General features: G+C 38.5%; 2 non-coding genes across 2 annotated transcripts; both read right to left on the bottom strand.

Annotated features, from left to right (window-relative positions):
* Window positions 1-3,516: 3,516 nt before the first annotated feature.
* On the bottom strand, window positions 3,517-3,589 carry trnaq-uug (transfer RNA glutamine (anticodon UUG)). Its single transcript has one exon. It is a non-coding gene; the product is annotated as a tRNA-Gln (tRNA).
* Window positions 3,590-10,678: 7,089 nt separating this feature from the next.
* On the bottom strand, window positions 10,679-10,751 carry trnar-ucg (transfer RNA arginine (anticodon UCG)). The gene has a single exon. It is a non-coding gene; the product is annotated as a tRNA-Arg (tRNA).
* Window positions 10,752-12,329: the final 1,578 nt, after the last annotated feature.

Below are 12,329 nucleotides of genomic sequence, written 5' to 3'. Positions count from 1 at the left end.
AGAAATAATGCCATCTCCTTCTCTGCTAGACTTAAAAAGAACCATCTTGAACAATTATTTGCATTAGAGAGTAAGTGTGGGGAATTAGAGAAGGAATTGGCTTATAAATTTTCTAAAGAAACCGAATAAAAATTGAATGGTGAAAGGGCTGCTCTTAATGACTTGCTTAGACAGAGAACAGAATATTTAATGCATATTACAAAACATAAATATTACATAGATGGAAGCAAACCGAGTCGACTCCTTGCGCTCACTTTGAAAAAACACGAGCAACGCTTCAACATTCAGGCTATCAAAAGCTCTAAAAGTGGTCTCACCTCGCATTCCACGGACATTAATAAAACATTCAAGGAATTTTTTGAAAAATTGTATACTTCAGAAACACAACCTAATGTAGATCAGTTAAATATTTTTTTTGACCAATTGAATTTAACCAAATTGTCAAAAGAAGAAGCTGATAGTCTAGACTCTGAAATTACATTGGAAGAACTGCATAATGCAGTATTGGGTTCACATAAGGGAAAGTCGCCGGGAATTGACGGCATCCCAGTTGATTTATTTTTGGTGCTGTGGGATCTATTAGGTCACATTTGGCTACGCACTATTAATGATGCCATATCCAGGGGCCACTTTCATAAAGAACTTAATACGGCTTTAATTACAGTTTTACCTAAACCTGATAAAGATCATTCAGATTGCTCTAATTATAGGCCTATTTCCTTGATTAATGAAGATGTTAAAAGATATGCTAGAGTTATTGCCAGACGTTTACAATCGGTGATTCATAAATTAATTGACCCAGATCAATCAGGATTTATTACGGGCCGGTTGGCTGCAGATAATGTACGTAGAGTGTTACATGTTATTGCTGAATTAGGGAAACTGAAAAAACCTAGTGGCCTCCTATTTATTGATGCTGAAAAAGCCTTTGATCGGCTGGAATGGGGTTATTTATGGTATACATTGAAAAAGTTTAATTTTGGTGATCAGTTCATTAGAATGATACAAACCCTATACACCAACCCCATGGCCAGAGTATCTACCAATGGGCTTATCTCAGATATCTTCAATATTTGTAGAGGCACAAGGCAGGGATGCCCACTTTCCGCTCTTCTGTTTAATCTATCAATAGAACCCTTGGCACAGTTCATTAGACAGTGTAAACATATCACTCCAATCCAGTTAGGCTCATCAGTCCATTCTGTTTCTCTATATGCAGATGATACTTTATTGTTTCTATCTGACTTGCAGCATTCACTCCCTAATGCCCTTAAAGTTCTAGATGAATTTGGCAAGCTTTCTGGATTTAAAATTAACCACTCTAAAACAATTTTGATGCCTCTCAATTCAGGAGGTTCCAATATTCCTAATAATAATAGTATTCAGATATCAACACAAGTTAAATATTTAGGGATCGAATTGAGACCCACCTTATCCCTCATTTCAAATGTCAATTTTATGTCGATCTATAAAAATGTTGAAGCTGATATTCAAAGATGGATGTGTCTACCTTCATCACCACCTGCCCGATTGTCTTCAATAAAAATGAATATTTTGCCTCGCATTAATTTTATTAGCTCCATGCTTCCTCTTTCCCCACCAGCAAATTATTGGAAAAAATTAGATTCTTTACTCTCAAAATATGTATGGAATGGAAAGCGTCCACGCATTAAGTGGTCTACACTTCAAAAAAATTAAATGGAAGGTGGATGGGGCTGCCCTAACTTTAAATGGTATCATTGGTCCTTCGTTCTGCTCTCGGTTGTGAGATGGTTTGATCCTTGTTCACAGTCTTCATGGAAACAAATAGAAAAAGATTTAATTTCACCAATTCGTCTGCAAGACTTTCTATTTTCTGGCATCTCTTACAGGAAGTGCTCATTATACTATGGTTCTATTTTGTCTTATACTCTCCAAATATTTAAAAAAATAGAAAGTCTATTTTTGTCTAAAACTGTATGGCATACTCATACTCCTATTTGGCACAATTTGAATTTACTTTCTGGCGGAAAACCTTTTGTACAGACATCTTGGGTGGAAAGAGGTATTCTAACATTAAATGACATAAAAGGAGAAAAATCAATCCTAGATTTTCAAGAATTAATTAAAAGATTTAATATTTCTCAGAATACATTATTTTTATATTTTAAATTACGTGCAGCATTAAAGGCACATAAGGTGCCTTGGGGTACTGATCTTCAAACTCATCCAGTAGTAAAATGGATTAACAATGCGCCAAGTAAAGGAACGGTTTCATATTTTTACTTCTGCTTTTCAACTCATAAAACAGAGAGTTTTCCAAAATCAAGAGCATGGTTATCTGAACTGATTCCCAATAATAGTACAATTGAATGGGAAATAGTATGGGACAATACATTTCATGCATCTACAAACCCCAATCATCAGTTTATCCATTTCAAAATTATTCACAGGGCATATTTAACCATGCGCACAAGACATGTTATGGGTTTATCACCACACCCTTACTGTAATTTTTGTGGGCCAGATTGCTTGGGCACGCTGATTCATATGCTCTGGGAATGTCCAGATGTGCAAGATTTCTGGGATATGGTGCTTGATGTTCTGTATAAGGTCACTGTTTTCACTGTTAAGATCTGTTTTCCCAAGATCCCTGTTATGTTACTGTTAAACGACAATTCTCAATTTGCTTTAAATGAAAAGGACAGGAAATTTTGGTTAGCTGCCTCGACTGCTGCAAAGAAACTCTTAGTTCAACGATGGAAACCTCCTCATGACCTTTCTATTAAGCACTGGCTACATTCCTTACTTGAGATATTATATTTGGAACTGTCTTCAGCACGGACCAACCAGGCTAAACCGGTCATTTTGTCTATGTGGAAGAACTGCATCTGTTCAGTTAGAGAGATTTTGGACATTTAAACCATTTCTTTAAATCTTGTAATTATTTTGTTTATTCATCTGTACATTATTTGTTTTTAAATTCCTAAAGTGCGGTGGGTTGGGAGAGGGTTGGGGGGGTAATAATTGTTTGATACTTTTTCTTGCTTGATGTAACTTACATGCTCTTTGAAAATAAATAAAAACACTGAATACAAAAAACAAAAAAAACAAAAAAAAAACTTTAGTGTTTGCCATTGAGCCACTGGACCCACACTTACAGTTGCACTAGAGCAGGGGTGCCCAACCCTGTTTCTGGAGATCTACCGTCCTGCAGACTTTAGTTCCAGCCCTGCTCCAACACACCTGTCTGTAATTAACAAGTGCTACCTAAGAGAATATTTGCCAGTCCAGGTGTGTTTAATCAGGGTTGGAGGTGAACTTTGCAGGATAGTTGGTCTCCAGGAACAGGGTTGGGCACCCCTGCACTGGAGTAATACTGTCATTCCAGTGAGTAACAGCAATTTTGTAACTAATGCCCAAGAAGAAGAACCATTTGAACAACCCAGAGGTGATTCTAACTTAGTCAGTTCCAAACTCTGATGCCTTCTGAGCCCACAATTGCAGTTTCAATAGTCTAGTTCGTACAGCTTCAAGTGACCCAGATGGGACTTGAACCCACAATCCTCAACTCCAAAGGCTGATGTCTTATCCATTAGGCCACTGGGCCAGCAAAGTGCTCTTAACAAATTGGTTTTAATGCACTCGAATACTTATTTTCAAATGTGAATTAAACACACAGTACTCAGCTGCAAAGTATAATTCCTTTTCCAGTCCGCAGCTAGACCGACATTAGATCACCAAGCAGTAGCTTTTAAACAACCCAAGAAGAAGAACCATTTGAACAACCCAGAGGTGATTCTAACGTAGTCAGTTCCAAACTCTGATGATTTCTGAGCCCACAATTGCAGTTTCAATAGTCTAGTTTATGGGTTCATTAGTCTAGACCCAAATGGAACTTGAACCCACAATCCTCAACACCGAAGGCTGATGCCTTATCCATTAGGCCACTGGGCCAGCAAAGTGCTCTTAACAAATTGGTTTTAATGCACTCGAATACTTATTTTCAAATGTGAATTAAACACACAGTACTCAGCTGCAAAGTATAATTCCTTTTCCAGTACGCAGCTAGACCCACATTAGATCACCAAGCAGTAGCTTTTAAACAACCCAAGAAGAAGAACCATTTGAACAACCCAGAGGTGATTCTAACGTAGTCAGTTTCAAACTCTGATGCCTTCTGAGCCCACAATTGCAGTTTCAATAGTCTAGTTTATAGGTTCATTAGTCTAGACCCAAATGGAACTTGAACCAACAATCCTCAACACCGAAGGCTGATGCCTTATCCATTAGGCCACTGGGCCAGCAAAGTGCTCTTAACAAATTGGTTTTAATGCACTCAAACACTTCTTTTCAAATGTGAATCAAACACACAATGCTCGGCTGCAAAGTCTAATGCCTTTTCCAGTATGCAACTAGACCCACATTAGATCAACAAGCAGCAGCTTTTAAACAACCCAGAAGTTATTCAAACCCATAGTACTCATCTCAAAATACTGATGCGTTTTCTGTTAGGCCACTAGAGCCACATTTGCGCTTTCTCTGCAATAGTGCTGCTGTATTAGCTTAGTACAGTGATTCCATTGAATTCAAATTACAGAACAATCAACTGTCAAAAAGAAGCTTCTGAACATCCCAGATGTGACTCAAACCACCAATACTGGACTTCAAAAACTGAAGTGTTTGCCGGACTTCCGGTGGCGCGCGCTGCAAGATGACAGCTCAGCACTAGGCTCCGACGAAAAACCTCAAATTTTCAGTAATCTTTTTCATATCGAGGAAAGATTGTTTCTTTATCCGACAGCATATCAGTTATACTTTAAGAATGGCAACTGGTAAAAAGTGGATGTCTCCTCAAAAACAAGCTTCGGGAGGAAAACGCCTCAAAACGTTCGAGGACGACGTGGCCTCCATTGCTAGCCATGCAATTGAAGCGCAATAAAAAGCTATGCGCGAAATGGTTTCCAGCATGCTTACAGAGGCAATAAAGACGGCTCTAATTCCCTTTAATGACTATATTAGCGAGAATGGCGCTGTTCTCCGAACATTGAAAGAAGAAATGGAGTCTATGGGTAAAAGTTTGGCGAATATCACAACGAATGTAGACAACCTTCAAGGCAGTCTCCGTAAAACAAAAAAAGATACAAATCTTTGCCTGTCTCAGATTGAACAGATGCAACGAAAATGCAGTGATTTAGAAGATCGGTCACGTCGCAACAATGTCCGTCTGGTTAATCTACCAACGGGAATGGAGGGTGATGATCCCGTCGGCTTTCTGCAGAAAATGTTACCTAAATGGATCCCCGACCTTTCTTCGCGCCCGTGCCCGATCGAGATCGATAGAGCTCATCGAGTTTACACGAACTCCAACTCAGCTAAACCTCGTTCGATGATATTTCGTCTTCTCCGCTATCCTGACAGGCAAGCCATTCTTCAAGGGGCACGTAAAGCAAAACCAACTCTCCCTGGAGGAACGAGTCTGCAATTCTATGCTGACTACAGTTCTGAGACGGCGCAACGGAGAAAGGCATTTTCAGCTGTTAGAGCAAAGCTCCATCAGAAAGGCGCCGAAACTTTCTGATCTATCCAGCACTACTAAGAGTCACCTACAAGGGCCAGAAGCATTCGTTTGAATCTCCGGAGGATGCGGATAAATACATTGAGGGTTTGGATGGCGCGACGGTACCGACGGCTCGCAGATCTTTAAACCTTCAGTTCCAGATACCAATGGAGGAGGAGGACGTATAGAAAGACTTGCGAGGTTTTGCTTACAAATCCGTGACATACATGGACCAAAGTAGTTCAGCTCGCACCCGTGGCATTCACTAAAGTGAAGTGGTAAACCTTTTTGTTTTTATTGCGTGTGAAATTACATCCTATTTCCAACGTTGTTTAACAACTGTTTTTCTGTTCAGGGTGTCAGTCAGATTATAATATTAAGAAGTAACACCGAACTACTATACTATAAATGTTTTGTAAAGACGTTTTATAAATCTAACTTTCCTACTTGTTTAAACAAAATTCATTTAGGGAGTGGTCACATGTTTGACTACAATTTTGTATTTGATTATATTGTTTTATAAATCTAACTTTCCTCAAGATATCACCTTTCTCCGGGGGTTGATAAGGTGATTAGTGCTTAGACATTGCCTCGCAATCGCCACAGACGTTGGCTAAATGGGGGATTTGGGAGAGGGAGGGGGCGCACAGGCGCATAAAGCACTCAGGAATTTCAAGTTTTCTGTTTACATCAGTGAAAAGTGTAATGGATACCGTGTCAGTAAGCTATAACCTTTACGTGTTATCTTGCGTGAGTTTCCCAATATCAGATTATGGTTAGAGTAAATATTTTGTCACTGAATGTTAGGGGGTTAAACGTTCCTACCAAACGTACAAAGGTTTTAGATCTTCTACATAGAAAAAAGATTGATGTAGCATTCTTCCAAGAAACACACCTAGTTGCACCGGATAACCAAAGACTGCAAAACAGACATTATATTCCTATAGTGTCATCAAACTGTAATGCTAAAAAGAAAGGGGTGATAATTTTATTCAAACGTAATTCTAACTTCATTGTAGATTATACAGGTTCAGATAATGATGGCAGAATTGCATATTGTTGTACTTCAATAGGAGGAAAGAAGTTGGCATTTGTTAATATTTATGCCCCAAATTCATATGATGCCTCCTTTTTTCCAAATGTTTCGAAAACTCTCTTATCTCTTAGTGGCTATTCAATCATCATTGGAGCAGACATGAATGCGGTGCTTGACATAAATTTAGATCGTTCCAATCCGTCATTCTCAGTAGCACAATCTCAGTCTTCTACAGCATTGAGACTGTTTACTATGGATTTAGATGTGTGTGATGCTTGGCGGCTACATAATTCTACTGCCAAAGAATATACCTATTTTTCCCCAAGTTACAAATCATTCTCAAGAATTGACTATATTCTACTTTCTTCATCATTACTTTCAGATCTAATCAATATTGAATTTCTACCACAAAGTATCTCAGATCATAATGCCGTATTTGCACACCTCCAGATTAGCACTCTCTGTAAACCTTCCAGATGGAGGTTTAATACTTTTTTACTGCAAAATGAAGACTTTCTTTCTCAACTGAGAGCAGAATTGATTGAATTTATTAGCTTAAACCAAAATTCAGTCTCTAATCAAGACATGTTCTGGGCTTCTATCAAAGGGTTTTTAAGAAATAATGCCATCTCCTTCTCTGCTAGACTTAAAAAGAACCATCTTGAACAATTATTTGCATTAGAGAGTAAGTGTGGAGAATTAGAGAAGGAATTGGGTTATAAATTTTCTAAAGAAACCGAACAAAAATTGAATGGTGAAAGGGCTGCTCTTAATGACTTGCTTAGACAGAGAACAGAATATTTAATGCATATTACAAAACATAAATATTACATAGATGGAAGCAAACCGAGTCGACTCCTTGCGCTCACTTTGAAAAAACACGAGCAACGCTTCAACATTCAGGCTATCAAAAGCTCTAAAAGTGGTCTCACCTCGCATCCCATGGACATTAATAAAACATTCAAGGAATTTTTTGAAAAATTGTATACTTCAGAAACACAACCTAATGTAGATCAGTTAAATAGTTTTTTTGACCAATTGAATTTAACCAAATTGTCAAAAGAAGAAGCTGATAGTCTAGACTCTGAAATTACATTGGAAGAACTACATAATGCAGTATTGGGTTCACATAAGGGAAAGTAGCCGGGAATTGACGGCATCCCAGTTGATTTATTTTTGGTGCTGTGGGATCTATTAGGTCACATTTGGCTACGCACTATTAATGATGCCATATCCAGGGGCCACTTTCATAAAGATCTTAATACGGCTTTAATTACAGTTTTACCTAAACCTGATAAAGATCATTCAGATTGCTCTAATTATAGGCCTATTTCCTTGATTAATGAAGATGTTAAAATATATGCTAGAGTTATTGCCAGACGTTTACAATCGGTGATTCATAAATTAATTGACCCAGATCAATCAGGATTTATTACGGGCCGGTTGGCTGCAGATAATGTATGTAGAGTGTTACATGTTATTGCTGAATCAGGGAAACTGAAAAAACCTAGTGGCCTCCTATTTATTGATGCTGAAAAAGCCTTTGATCGGCTGGAATGGGGTTATTTATGGTATACATTGAAAAAGTTTAATTTTGGTGATCAGTTCATTAGAATGATACAAACCCTATACACCAACCCCATGGCCAGAGTATCTACCAATGGGCTTATCTCAGATATCTTCAATATTTGTAGAGGCACAAGGCAGGGATGCCCACTTTCCCCTCTTATATTTAATCTATCAATAGAACCCTTGGCACAGTTCATTAGACAGTGTAAACATATCACTCCAATCCAGTTAGGGTCATCAGTCCATTCTGTTTCTCTATATGCAGATGATACTTTATTGTTTCTATCTGACTTGCAGCATTCACTCCCTAATGCCCTTAAAGTTCTAGATGAATTTGGCAAGCTTTCTGGATATAAAATTAACCACTCTAAAACAATTTTGATGCCTCTCAATTCAGGAGGTTCCAATATTCCTAATAATAATAGTATTCAGATATCAACACAAGTTAAATATTTAGGGATCGAATTGAGACCCACCTTATCCCTCATTTCAAATGTCAATTTTATGTCGATCTATAAAAATGTTGAAGCTGATATTCAAAGATGGATGTGTCTACCTTCATCACCACCTGCCCGATTGTCTTCAATACAAATGAATATTTTGCCTCGCATTAACTTTATTAGCTCCATGCTTCCTCTTTCCCCACCAGCAAATTATTGGAAAAAAATTGATTCTTTACTCTCAAAATATGTATGGAATGGAAAGCGTCCACGCATTAAGTGGTCTACACTTCAAAACAATTAAATGGAAGGTGGATAGGGCTGCCCTAATTTTAAATGGTATCATTGGTCCTTCGTTCTGCTCTCGGTTGTGAGATGGTTTGATCCTTGTTCACAGTCTTCATGGAAACAAATAGAAAAAGATTTAATTTCACCAATTCGTCTGCAAGACTTTCTATTTTCTGGCATCTCTTACAGGAAGTGCTCATTATACTATGGTTCTATTTTGTCTTATACTCTCCAAATATTTAAAAAAATAGAAAGTCTATTTTTGTCTAAAACTGTATGGCATACTCCTATTTGGCACAATTTGAATTTACTTTCTGGCGGAAAACCTTTTGTACAGACATCTTGGGCGGAAAGAGGTATTCTAACATTAAATGACATAAAAGGAGAAAAATCAATCCTAGATTTTCAAGAATTAATTAAAAGATTTAATATTTCTCAGAATACATTATTTTTATATTTTAAATTACGTGCAGCATTAAAGGCACATAAGGTGCCTTGGGGTACTGATCTTCAAACTCATCCAGTAGTAAAATGGATTAACAATGCGCCAAGTAAAGGAACGGTTTCATATTTTTACTTCTGCTTTTCAACTCATAAAACAGAGAGTTTTCCAAAATCAAGAGCATGGTTATCTGAACTGATTCCCAATAATAGTACAATTGAATGGGAAATAGTATGGGACAATACATTTCATGCATCTACAAACCCCAATCATCAGTTTATCCATTTCAAAATTATTCACAGGGCATATTTAACCATGCGCACAAGACATGTTATGGGTTTATCACCACACCCTTACTGTAATTTTTGTGGGCCAGATTGCTTGGGCACGCTGATGCATATGCTCTGGGAATGTCCAGATGTGCAAGATTTCTGGGATATGGTGCTTGATGTTCTGTATAAGGTCACTGGGATCTGTTTTCCCAAGATCCCTGTTATGTTACTGTTAAGCGACAATTCTCAATTTGCTTTAATTAAAAGGACAGGAAATTTTGGTTAGCTGCCTCGACTGCTGCAAAGAAACTCTTAGTTCAACGATGGAAACCTCCTCATGACCTTTCTATTAAGCACTAGCTACATTCCTTACTTGAGATATTATATTTGGAACTGTCTTCAGCACGGACCAACCAGGCTAAACCGGTCATTTTGTCTATGTGGAAGAACTGCATCTGTTCAGTTAGAGAGATTTTGGACATTTAAACCATTTCTTTAAATCTTGTAATTATTTTGTTTATTCATCTGTACATTATTTGTTTTAAATTCCTGAAGTGCGGTGGGTTGGGAGAGGGTTGGGGGGGGTAATAATTGTTTGATACTTTTTCTTGCTTGATGTAACTTACATGCTCTTTGAAAATAAATAAAAACACTGAATACAAAAAAAAAAAAAAAAACTGAAGTGTTTGCCATTGAGCCACTGGACCCACACTTAGAGTTGCACTAGAGCAGGGGTGCCCAACCCTGTTTCTGGAGATCTACCGGCCAGTAGACTTTAGTTCCAGCCCTGCTCCAACACACCTGTCTGTAATTAACAAGTGCTACCTAAGAGAATATTTGCCGGTCCAGGTGTGTTTAATCAGGGTTGGAGATGAACTTTGCAGGATAGTTGGTCTCCAGGAACAGGGTTGGGCACCCCTGCACTAGAGTAATACTGTCATTCCAGTGAGTAACAACAATTTAGTAACTAATGCCCAAGAAGAAGAACCATTTGAACAACCCAGAGGTGATTCTAACATAGTCAGTTCCAAACTCTGATGCCTTCTGAGCCCACAATTGCAGTTTCAATAGTCTAGTTCATACAGCTTCAAGTGACCCAGATGGGACTTGAACCAACAATCTTCAACTCCGAAGGCTGATGCCTTATCCATTAGGCCACTGGGCCAGCAAAGTGCTCTTAACAAATTGGTTTTAATGCACTCAAACACTTCTTTTCAAATGTGAATCAAACATACAATACTCGGCTGCAAAGTCTAATGCCTTTTCCAGTATGCAACTAGACCCACATTAGATCACCAAGCAGCAGCTTTTAAGCAACCCAGAAGTTATTCAAACCCATAGTACTCATCTCAAAATACTGATGCGTTTTCTATTAGGCCACTAGAGCCACATTTGCGCTTTCTCTGCAATAGTGCTGCTGTATTAGCTTAGTACAGTGATTCCATTGAATTCAAATTACAGAACAATCAACTGTCAAAAAGAAGCTTCTGAACATCCCAGATGTGACTCAAACCACCAATACTGCACTTCAAAATCTGAAGTGTTTGCCATTGAGCCACTGGACCCACACTTTCAGTTGCACTAGAGTAGTGGTTCCCAACCACATTCCTGGAGACCCCCTAACACTGCACATTTTGCATCTCTCCTTTGTCTGACACACCCATTTCAGGTCTTGGAGTCTCAACTAATGAGCCGATGATCTGAAACAGGTGTGTTTGATTAAGGAGACATGGAAAACATGCAGTGTTGAAGGGCCTCCTGGGCATCCCTGCAATAGAGTAATACTGTCATTCCAGTGAGTAACAATAATTTGGTAGACAATCCTCAAGAAGAAGAACCTTTTTAAACAACCCAGATCTGATTCTAACCTACTCAGCTCCAAACTGACGCCTTCTGCAACTGGCCACTAGGCCCACAATTGCAGTTTCAAGAGTGCAGTTCATACAGCTTCAACTGACCCAGATGGGACTCAAACCCACAATCCTCAGCTCGGAAGGCTGCTGAACCAAATTGGTTGTAATGCACTAGAACAGTTTTTTTTTTTTTTAAATGTATATCAAACACACATTACTCAGCTGCGAAGTCTAATTCTTTTTCCGGTACACAACTGGACCCACATTAAATCACCAATCAGCAGCTTTTAAACAAGCCAAAAGTTATTCAAACCATAGTACTGATCTTAAAAGTCTGATGCATTTTCTGTTAGGCCACCAGGCCCACACTTACAGTTTCACTAGTGTAGTGCTGCTGTATTAGATTAGTACAATGATTCCATTGAATTCAAATTACAGAACAATCACCTGTCAAAATGAAGCTTCTAAACATCCCAGATGTGACTCAAACCACCAATACTGGACTTCAAAAACTGAAGTGTTTGCCGGACTTCCGGTGGCGCGCGCTGCAAGATGACAGCTCAGCACTAGGTTCCGACGAATAACCTCCTATTTTCAGTAATCTTTTTCATATCGAGGAAAGATTGTTTCTTTATCCGACAGCATATCAGTTATACTTTAAGGATGACAACAGGTAAAAGGTGGATGTCTCCTCAAAAACAAGCTTCGGGAGGAAAACGTCTCAAAACGTTTGAGGACGACGTGGCCTCCATTGTTAGCCATGCAATTGAAGCGCAACAAAAAGCTATGCGCGAAATGGTTTCCAGCATGCTTACAGAGGCAATAAAGACGGCTCTAATTCCCTTTAATGACTATATTAGCGAGAATGGCACTGTTCTCCGAACATTGAA

Source organism: Garra rufa, chromosome 5 (genome assembly GCF_049309525.1).
Source record: "Garra rufa chromosome 5, GarRuf1.0, whole genome shotgun sequence".
NCBI lineage: Eukaryota > Metazoa > Chordata > Actinopteri > Cypriniformes > Cyprinidae > Garra > Garra rufa.
The sequence above is the reverse complement of the archived record's forward strand: the minus strand, read 5'-3'. Positions and strand labels throughout refer to the sequence as shown.